The sequence below is a fragment of the Alosa sapidissima genome, chromosome 12, assembly GCF_018492685.1.
Source record: "Alosa sapidissima isolate fAloSap1 chromosome 12, fAloSap1.pri, whole genome shotgun sequence".
Classification (NCBI taxonomy): domain Eukaryota; kingdom Metazoa; phylum Chordata; class Actinopteri; order Clupeiformes; family Clupeidae; genus Alosa; species Alosa sapidissima.
The window spans coordinates 29778212-29788912 of NC_055968.1; the positions used below are offsets into that span (position 1 = coordinate 29778212).

The 10701-nt window shown below is 41.0% G+C and overlaps 1 long non-coding RNA gene across 1 annotated transcript; it reads left to right on the forward strand.

Annotated features, from left to right (window-relative positions):
* The first annotated feature begins 4242 nt into the window (after window positions 1-4242).
* LOC121678053 lies at window positions 4243-5265 on the forward strand. The gene is made up of 5 exons (XR_006021144.1): window positions 4243-4476; window positions 4622-4683; window positions 4793-4890; window positions 4990-5108; window positions 5214-5265. It is a non-coding gene; the product is annotated as an uncharacterized LOC121678053 (long non-coding RNA).
* The last annotated feature ends 5436 nt before the right edge of the window (window positions 5266-10701 follow it).

Below are 10701 nucleotides of genomic sequence, written 5' to 3' on the forward strand. Positions count from 1 at the left end.
GGTTCTTCAATTTTTTTGTCTGGTGAGCCCCCAAAAGACATGGGCCAAGTTTCGCAACCCCCTTCTCTCTAACCAGCGGAATTTGGTTTTGAAATATTGCGAGATGGGCATTGGAAGCAGAGGCAGGAAATGTTTTCTCTCATAGGTAGGCTATGTCAACACCAAAGGCATTATGTCAATGGCAGCCTTTGACTAAAAACCTTTAGAAAAAGGTCCTTAATCCAGACTGCAAATCATTTCACGACCCCTCCAATATTTTGGGCGACCCCCAGTTTAAGAACCACTGCCTTACATTACTTCTTTACTCTCTATGGAAAGTAACTAGTTACATTACTTTTGCATTGCTGCGTTGAAATGTTTTCATGGACACTGTTATTGATACTATCCCTTTCATGCATTCTTTTTTATTATTTAATTAATGACGTTGTTTAAAACATTAGTTAGCCTATTAGGCACCTACTCCAGACGCTGTACCGGGTTGTGCTGTGCAAGGCATTTCTTACAGAAAATGATCTTTGCTTTGTCTTACTGAATAATGTTCACAAACAAGGCAAGGTGTTGCTTTCAAAAATTGTGCAAATTCTAATTGCTTTATGGAAGTGCTGCTGCCCAGTGTGCACACCCTCTCTCAAAATGCTAAATGGTGACATGCACACAACTTGCATAAATTTGAACTGCTTTCAGTGAAGTGCACTCAAAAGTTGCGTACCCTCTGTAAATTACAGTTTTTCTCAGTCGCTTTGGTGCTTTTCTCACATCACTATTAACATTTGCGAAGCAGTAAGTGCATTTTTCAAAACAATTAGTGCAAACTGCAAAACCTAGTGGAAAACCTGCAAAAGCATGTCACTTGCTAAAAATGAATAGTCCATTCCTCAAAAGCAAGTATTTATGTCAATGAAACTGCCAGTGTCATCAAAATGAGAAGTCTTGACACCATCGTTTATGAACAAGATAGTCAAATGGCTTTGTCATGTTTTCATTACGACACTTTATGCTCTCAGTGTTTTCCCATGCAAAAAAAGGTCAGAACTCGGTGACTACCTGAAAATGCTCAAGACAGCACTATACAGTACTTGTACAGCCATTTGAAAGCTACAGTAAAGTTACAAATTGCTGTAGTTAGGGGAGTAAGTGAGTACAAGACACTGAATATGTACGTTTCACAGTTTTACTGATGCTCTTTGCAATTCAGCATTGTGACAGAATTTGATAACTAGTTCACCAATTTTGTATGTAATGACTCAAGCAATGAAATGAAGACTATTAGTTTTATTGATAACGACTATTCAGCATCCATAAGTATAGTTAATTTTGACTGACATGACAAAGCAACTGATACATGTTCAAAAGCATTTGCAATTTGTTCAGAGGAAGGAGAAATTGCTACTATGATGTGCACAAATGGTCCGTGTAACGCTTTGCAGTGCTGTGTTCTATTTTCAGAATTCACATGAAAAAATATAAAAATAGGCTTTAAAATCTGTTATCTATTCTTTAGGACGGCACAGTAAAGGGGTTATTGATGCTTATTTTGATTTTCAATTGAGCACAGTTATGGTTTTCTGTTCAGAAGTTAAAAATTGAAATAATGCGTCAATTTTCTAATTTTCCTTTTTTGCGCTTGTGGTTGGACTGAACCACGAGCACCGGGGGGAGAACACCATCTAGCTGGTGGACGAGAGCGCCGCCTGAAGTTGTTCGTGATTTTTACTCATTACTTTAGAGATTAATAAATAAAACTTCGCTGATTTTTGGGAGATGGGACGTAACTTTCAACCTATGTTGAACAGTAGGCCTATATTTGAATACCATGGCCATGCCATAGCCTACCATAGCAAACAATTCCTTTACAATATTTTAGGCTATACAGGCCTATAGGCTACCCCAAGAACTGTTTGACATGTTTGCCGTTTTTGCTTATTTAACACTTTACACTAGACTAGGTTCATTAAACAAAGACACAACAGTGAATAATTTATCAGTTTATCCATTCATTTAAACAGCAAATGGCCTACATTGGCCTGTAGGCTACTACGGCTCAAGTCCATTGGTAATGCTCATGTAGGTCTCCAAAGCCTCCCAGAACAGCTATTCTCTACCTATGAGACATGAGTAGAACACGTAGTCTAGCCTACTCATAAGTGTCAGGACGCAACAATGTCTCCCTCTGCATCTGAAGTTCTGGTCTCGAGCTGACATTATCAATCGCTTGGCACCTTGATGCCAGCTGAACTGTGTTTGATAGCCCTCTCTACATCCGCTGATAAAATGTGATCACCAACACCGCGCGCTCTGTTATATGTATAAGGTCACCCCCCCCCCCCCCCGCTATGCTTATGGTTCAGCCCAACAAAAACGGTAATAAAGGCAAAAATCTAATATTTACTGAATTTTACTTTTGTTTTCAATCCAGTTTCTGTTTTTTTCTTTATCTTGTGTGACTAATGACAAATGTAGAAAATAGCAGCAAAGATCTATTTGCTGACCAGTTAAAAAAAAATGAAAATTGGATTATTGAACACATTTTTTATTTGGATCAGATGGATGGAGCAAATACAACAAAGCACTGCAAAGCGTTACACGGACCCACACATGACTAAATGTTGTGGAGGTTTAACTAATAGTAAATAATTTGGTGCTGAGAAAAGCACCAAAGCGACTGAGAAAAAATGTAATACTGAATGCTTTTGTTCACTATTTAACTATTGTAAGCTATTGATATTTTGGTCTCTCATTCTGTGATCTCTGACATATCAAACACATTTTAGCCATTCACACAAATAGAAAATGTGAACTCATTTTTACTAAATTTGTCATGGCATAAATTTTATACATTGTATTTTAGTGCAACCTTGTGGATTATTTTAAAATAGGAAATCAGTCACGAATTTCCATACGGCCCATTTTGAGTATTTTGCCCGGCATTGTATATCATCTACTTAGGAGATCATTGCTCCTACATACTTTGGCCTATAATCAAATGCCTGACGTCTTTGGAAAGCTTAGACACTGTAGTTTCTTTGACAACAAGATTAGCTGTGGGAAGTACTGGCACAGAGGCTAGAATACTGTTTTATATTTCTGCCGGATAACAAATATCTTTGAACTGACCACCATTTCAGCCCTCTAGGTCACTTGAGATGACTTAGAAACACAACTGAGCCCTAGCACCAGGTCTTGTGAAGCTGTGTGCAAAAGTAGATCAATATAGAATAAAAAATGACTGCTTTGCACCATTATTTGCCAAGGTATGCTCATGCCCATAGGACTTTTGGGTTCCCAAAATGCACACTGACAATAAAAGGCTTACTGTGTGGCAACCTCTTGGTGTAGAAGCATAATCCTGGTCTCAAATGAAAGGTATCACTTTGAGGTTTCTTGTGGACTATTTAGATTGTATGTCATGTGTTCTGATATAGACTGACTACACAAAATATGGAAAAAGTCTCTATTTTTGCATTTACTTTGTTTGTTCAATGGTTGTGTATAAGATAAACTATACATCTGTACAACTAATATTGGATAATACACATCTGTACAACTAATATTGGATAATACAACATGAAGATTCAATTTCTATAGATTCTTGTGAATATTTCAGTACCCAATATGTTGCATCTACATATGGTGCTGCAGCTACACTGCAGCCAGAAGTCAGAGTAGCACCAAAAGCGGAGGAGGGGGAGGGGGGCATTTTGGATCAAATTTAATTGAGACATAATAAGATTAATCTGAAAATGTACAGCACTATACAGATTGTACATCAAAAAAATTGGCATTTTTGGATTCCCAAGTCAAAGCTTTGAAATGGTGTATAACATTACTATGCTACATAGCAATATGGTGCATACAATTGATTTAGAATGTTGGTGGGAGGTGGGGGAGGGGGGTAAATGACCCGGTGTTCCAGTTTAGATGGTGAGCAGTTTAACTGGTGATATTTGCATAAAATCAGTGAATATTCAACAAGACCCTTAGTCTAGACTAAGTCTAGTCTAGTCTAGTTTAGTTTAAATGAGCACTTCCCTTTTTGCTTGGAAGAATGGAGAGCATTGGATCTAGTGCCAGATGAGTGGTTACTTGTCTCGCCAGGAGAATGGACATCTGCTTTCGGAAAATCAGAGCCAGCCGTAGCCTACCAGGGTTCACTCGGAGACACATAGGCGCTACCGGAGTAATGGTAAGATTTAAAGAATACTACGCTTTCATTCTGCTGTAGGCTATAAGGAAATAGATAGGCTACGTTGATAGATACAGATCTTAACTGTACATTTTGTTTTCACAGACTAACTTTGCCTCTTAATGGGGTCGGGACCTCCTCTTTGCTCGGAGCTGTCTGCAAGTCATTCAAGCAATTAGGTAAACTCTAGGTTGCTGTCCATAGAGGACCGGTTGGCTGCTCTGGAGTCGAAAAACTGTGCGGGAGAGACAAACTTTAAGAAGAGAAGACTGGTGCACAATCCCAAGCTTGCGGTAAGAATATGTTCGATGACTGCTAGCTAAGCTAAAAGTACCCTAGCCTAAAACCAAAGCTAAGAGTAGCCTAGTAGCCTTGCAAAAGAACAAGTGAGCAGAACCAGCTTTATTAAAGTGTATTTTTTTGTGTCGTCATTTACAGGAAGCAGTACGCCGTCTTCACAACTCGGAGAAAAATTGCAGGCGCTACGAACCGGAGCAAGGGTAAGATTTAAAGAATATGCTTTCATTCTGCTGTAGGCTATAAGGAAATGGATACGTATAGAGACCATAGGATAGATACCGATCATAACTGTACATTTTGTTTTCACAGATTAATCTCGCCTCATAATGAGGCGGTGACCTCCTATTTGCTCGGAGCAATATCTGGAAGTCCAGATTTACACGATGTTGATAAAGACGACATTGTGTGTAAGTGACTTGTTTTTACTGTTTCTCCTTCCTTGTTTAATGTTACTGTGACTTGCGTTTGATTTTTATTCATACCACTCTCATTTAATTGTTTTCCAGCCGCCTGTAAGACATATTACGAGACGGTATGCAGGAGCTTTAGATATACCCAGCCAGAAAACTCATTGCGGGCGGAAGCTGCGAAGAGTTCAGCTCGGAGTCGAGCGAGAAGAAAGAGGGTAAGACTTTATTTGGTGACTATTTTTCAGGTGCATTGATAGATGTGTTGTGTCCATACGCAGTGCATCGCATCGCACAGTACTGATTCATTGTTTTTTTTACAGCTGCTGGAATCGAGACAGAGTGTGCTAGCAGATGACGAGGTGGAACTCTGGAAGTCCGCCACCGTAGACCTCATGTCTGACGAAGAAGATGGCGTTGTTGGCTCGCTCTTTGCATAAACAACCAACAAGTGGTTAGGGCAGGAATTTGCAAAACACTTAAGAAGAATAAGAGCAGTGCATGTCGGTCATTCCTCTACTGGATTAAGAAAGGCTTGGGAGCGTTTAGAAGAATGCTTTGGGTCGCCAGAGATAATAGAAAAGTCACTCTTTGACAGACTCTCAAACTTCCCAAAGTTTAGCAGCAAAGAACCAGTAAAGCTGCGAGAGCTTAGTGATCTCCCCGGCCTAAGCTATCTGGACACTGCACGCGGTATTTCACCAATTGTAGATAAATTGTCACACCAAGGACACACACAATTGGCACACCTCCAAGAAAAGTGGCTCTATCAAGGCTTCAAGTACAAGGCCGACCATGGCTTAACCTTTCCTCCCTTCTCATTCTTCTGAGATTTTATCTGCAAAGAGGCACAAGCACGCAACGACCCAGGTTTCAAGCTGCAAGTCAGACGCTACTGTGAAGAGACCATACAGGAGCTTAGTGTCAGCTCACAAGACAGATGTATCACAGGAGGAGAAGCAACAAGCTTCAAGTAACAAAGCCAGTGACATTGAGAATCAGTGCCCTCTTCACAATAAGCCGCATCCCCTCAAGCGCAGCTGAGGGTACCGCTGCTAAACCATTGAGGAGCGTAAAGGCCCATTCACACCAAGAACGATAACGATAACTATAACCATAATGATAAAAGCGTTCACACTGAACAACGATAAACAAAGTCTCTCCTTGTGTTAATGAATGTGACGTTAAAATTCATTGGGTTCTGATTGGCTATTAGCTTTTTATCGTTCTGAAAATCGCTCTGAAAGTGATCCCCAACGATATTGTTCTTCATGTCGTTACCGTTATAGTTTATGTGTGAACGTCTTCATTCATATTAACGAGAACGATATTTATTTATAGCTATCGTTATCGTTGTTGGTGTGAATGGGCCTTAAGACTTTTCTAAAGGACAACGGGGTCTGTTTTCGGTGTTGCTCCTCAACCAGCCACATGACCAAGTACTGCAAAGCAGCCATCAAGTGTAGAGAGTGTGAGAGCGAGCATCACGCCTCTGCGCTTCATCCAGGGCCGCCGCTGATATTTCTTGGGTATGGCGGGGAGGGAACAGAAGAAACGCCTAAGGTAGCTGTCACTTCAAAGTGCACCGAGGTCTGCGGGGAGGGCCAGAGTGCAAGGTCCTGCTCCAAGATCTGCTTAGTGAAGGTTTTACTGAAAGCTCACCCAGAAAGAGTGACAAGAGCTTATGCTGTGCTTGATGACCAAAGTAACAGGTCTCTTGCCAGGTTTGACTTTGATATGTACAGCATAGAGGGGTCAGACTCACCTTTCACACTCTGTACGTGTGCCGGAACAACAGAGATGACGGGGAGAAGAGCCACAGGGTTTGTAGTGGAGTCACTTGATGGAGCTACGACAGTCACATTGCCTACGCTAATTGAGTGCAACAACATTCCAAGCGATCTAGCTGAGATACCAACTCCTGAGATGGCTTTGCATCACCCTCACCTCAAGCCTGTAGCATCATTACCGCATCATTGTCCTTGAGTACAAACGCCCTTCCTTCTTCAGCCCATGTCAACAGACTTCATGTCAAAGAGATGTATGGGTCGACGTCTGAGCACAGACTTTTCCCTGTCCCTGACATTCTCACCCCGTATGAATGCACACTGGGAAGCACAATCTTTGACACAACCAAAGATTCCAACAAAATCAGGCTCTCTATTGAAGACAGACTTTTCAACGACGCAACGACGTTGCTCAACCACCGTGGTACGACGCAACTTGCGACCAAACAACGACATTGTTACACCTGTTTCCAGAAAGCAACGTACCAGTGTCGCAAGTCGCTACCTCCGGCGTTCAAACACCGTATATAGCCTGGACAAATTTCTGGGTATCGCAAATTTTATCAACTGTTTCGTGGCTTAACAGCAGCGGGTCAGTGCTCTGCGCGCTCGGCCGGAGTTCGCATCCTATCTCTTCTTTTCACCTCTGAGTAAGGTATAAGGTACAAGACATCAGTCAAAAACAATTGAATCTACGTGTCACACTAGTTCACCTGCAGGTAGGGAGAAGCAAGAGGACAATCTCACATCATAAGAAAATCGAACCTACAACGCTGGGATAACAAGTCACCTGCTTTAGCCACTACACGATTTATCACTGTGCTGATTCTAAGACTCTGTGAAGATTATAATACTAGCTTATCAAAAAGCAAGGCAATACTTGAATTAATAGAAATAGCAAGAACCCAGATAGCAAAAATACACTGGGACGGAACTGGGCCACACCTACCACAACGTCCGACACGGATCTGCATAATGGACCTCGTTTCTCGAAAGCGTTGTTTGCTAACTTGCGTCGCAACCTTGGTAGTTTGCTCCATTGTTCTTGGATTTGGTGTTTCTAGAAAGTGTAGTTCGAACTCTCAATCGCAAACAAGGACGCAAAGTTTGGTCGTTTGAACTACTGCCCCTAGGCAGTCGCACTTGTGTCGCTCCTTGGTAGTTCCTGTTGGTGTCCGGAGCGCCTAACCAAATATCACAACCGCCTAACCAAAAATTGCAAAGTGGATGTTTATCTCGTGACTCAATAATTGATCTATCCTGTAGCTTAATTTTCATTAACAGACTGTATAACAGTAACAGACTACTGATTACAGGGTTGATTGACATGACACTGTTATAATCCTAACACTAACTTGTCATGACAAAAATCAAATGACACTTGACAGAAGCAAGTGACAGAAGCGTTTCTGAGTCTGTGTGTGCGTGCCTGTGTGTCTGCAGGTGTGTGTGTGTGCGTGCATATGTCTACTGTGTGTGTACTATATGCGTGTGCATGCGTGCGTGTGAGTGTGTGCCCCCCTGTGTGTGTGTGCCAAGTAGCATTGATGAGACAGTCACATTTTTTCCTACATGGTATTATATGGAGAGAAAGCATTAGCATTTGAGTATTTTAATAGTCAGTTGTAAACAAAGAACTATTCTCAAGTAACTCTTTTGTAAATGGACTGAAGTTCGCTCTAAATATCTACGTTTACCGATTATGCTAACCGTTAGCATCTCTATGGGATTTCTCATATACATTAGCCATAAGCTAACGCATTAGTTTCTACTGTAACTTGGAATGCTATAGTGCTCTTAAACAAAACATAGAAGGAAATAACTGATATGTACTCTGTTGGTCTGCTTAGTTTTACAGTGAATCCTATGTAACGGTTTGAAAGGAACTTCAGCTTCAGACTTTCTCTTGGGAAACTGGGCCTATTCATCTTCTCTAATGTAGCTGGCTAGACCATGTCATTGCCACACACCCATGTGGGGGCAGAATTGGAAATGTGTCATAGAGTGACAATGCATTGGTTGATTTGGTTAAAAAGTCACAGGTTAGGTTATTGGTTATTATTGTAATGATGCTATTCATAAATAATGAGCTGTAAAGTAACTCAGACTTTAACAAAACATTTTTTTTAAAGGATATCGACTAATTATCGTTATTGTCCAAATCACAAAAAATATCGAGATATTATTTTTTCCATATCGCCCACCTCTAGTTCTTGAGTGCATGGGTGTGTGTGCATGCATAGTGTACAATCACTAAATGTACATATATTCATTTATTGTACCCCCCCCCCCATGTACGGAATTCCACAAAACTGACCATGCATTCAGAGGGTGTCATAATAATCCTACACTTCAATTCCGTGCAGTTTCGAATCTGTCAGCCAAAGATACCTGAGATTACAATGCTCGTTTTTGCTTTTTCATTTTTAACTAGTTGGTGCTATATATCAAATGAGTGGATATGGTTGACATGGCCCCTGGAGGCCAACATACAAAAAAATTGGGCATCCTAGGTCCTATGGTTTTTGAGATATTCACAGAAAACTGTTCGACCATCTACAGGCCAGTTGGTGTACAGTCACTAAACGTACACATAAATTAATGTACTGTATGGCTCCCCATGAATGGAATTCCACGAAAAATTTTGCTTTTTCATCAAATGAGTGGTTATGGGATGGGTTGACATGGCCCCTTAGGACCAAGGACCAACATACAGAAAAAATGTGGTCCTACTAGGCCTAAGATATTCACAGAAAACTGTGTCCACCATACCATCCTTGCAGGCGGTCCAGTCTGGCGGGGGTGGGTGTGTGTGTGTTACAACACCACCTCCTTTTTGCTTTTTCATCAGGCCCATAAGTAGCCTTACTAATTTACGTTTAGAGTGTAGGAGGGACTTTGAAACAATAGATAGAGTTTTGAGTACTATATGTTTTTCATGTGCTTTGTGACTGCTTGTCACTAGAATAAAGATTGAAGCTGCATTAAAGCTGCAGTTGGCAAGATTTTTTTGATCATATTTACTGAAACGGACCCTATGCTCTGACAGAACAACATAAATCAGCCGGTTTAAAAAAAAAAAACGCACTTCTACCTCCACCTATAGCCTGTTATTTGATTGGCAAAAATCCGCAGCTCCCGGTTCTTCTGGTCCAATCAGAGCAGGGCTGTGTGAGATCTGACTATCAATCACAGTCTGGTGTAGTCTGATGCGCACTGATGAGCACAAACTCGATGATAGGGTGCTCGGTGGTAGTGAGAGAGAGGCATGAGAGTTGTAAACATTCAAAATTTTGGCTAAGTCCCCTCAATCAGACTTGCCAACTGCAGCTTTAACCGAAGAAACATCCTTTTCCTATAAATACGCTCGTATTTTTTTTACAATTTTATTCAGAAAAATCAGCATCATTGTCACGGTAATAAAAGCGTTATATATATATATATATATATATATATATATATATATATACACTCTGGATGGACTCACAAATACACAGATACTTTCTTACATGAAGGAATAAAGGAAGGAAAGTTAGAGATGGAAAGAACATACAGAGGAAGTCAAGAGAGGAAAAGATCAGGGGTGCGTTTCCCAAAAGCATCGTTGCTAACTACGGTAGCAACTAACATGGTTGCAACTATGTAAGTACGACACAAATGTTCCCCAAAACGATAGTGTGAACTATGGTGGTGGAACTTACATAGTACGATGCATCGTTACACTGCGTCAGTGTTTCCCAAAACCATAGTAGCAACTAACGTTCGCAACCACTATCGTAAAGTTGTGTAGTTACAGCTACACCTCTCGACCTGTAGTATGTAGTAAGAACCATAGTTGCTGGAGACGACGTAACCCTGATGACGGAACACGCAGCGGACAGATGGATGAGAGGTAGCCATTAAACAATCCCATAACATTGCTGTGGGATACCATACCATAGCATTGCTGGAGGCTACAATTGCACATTACTGGACAACGTATGTGGTACAGTGGAAAGTGAAGTGTTGTGGAGTTAGCCTACAA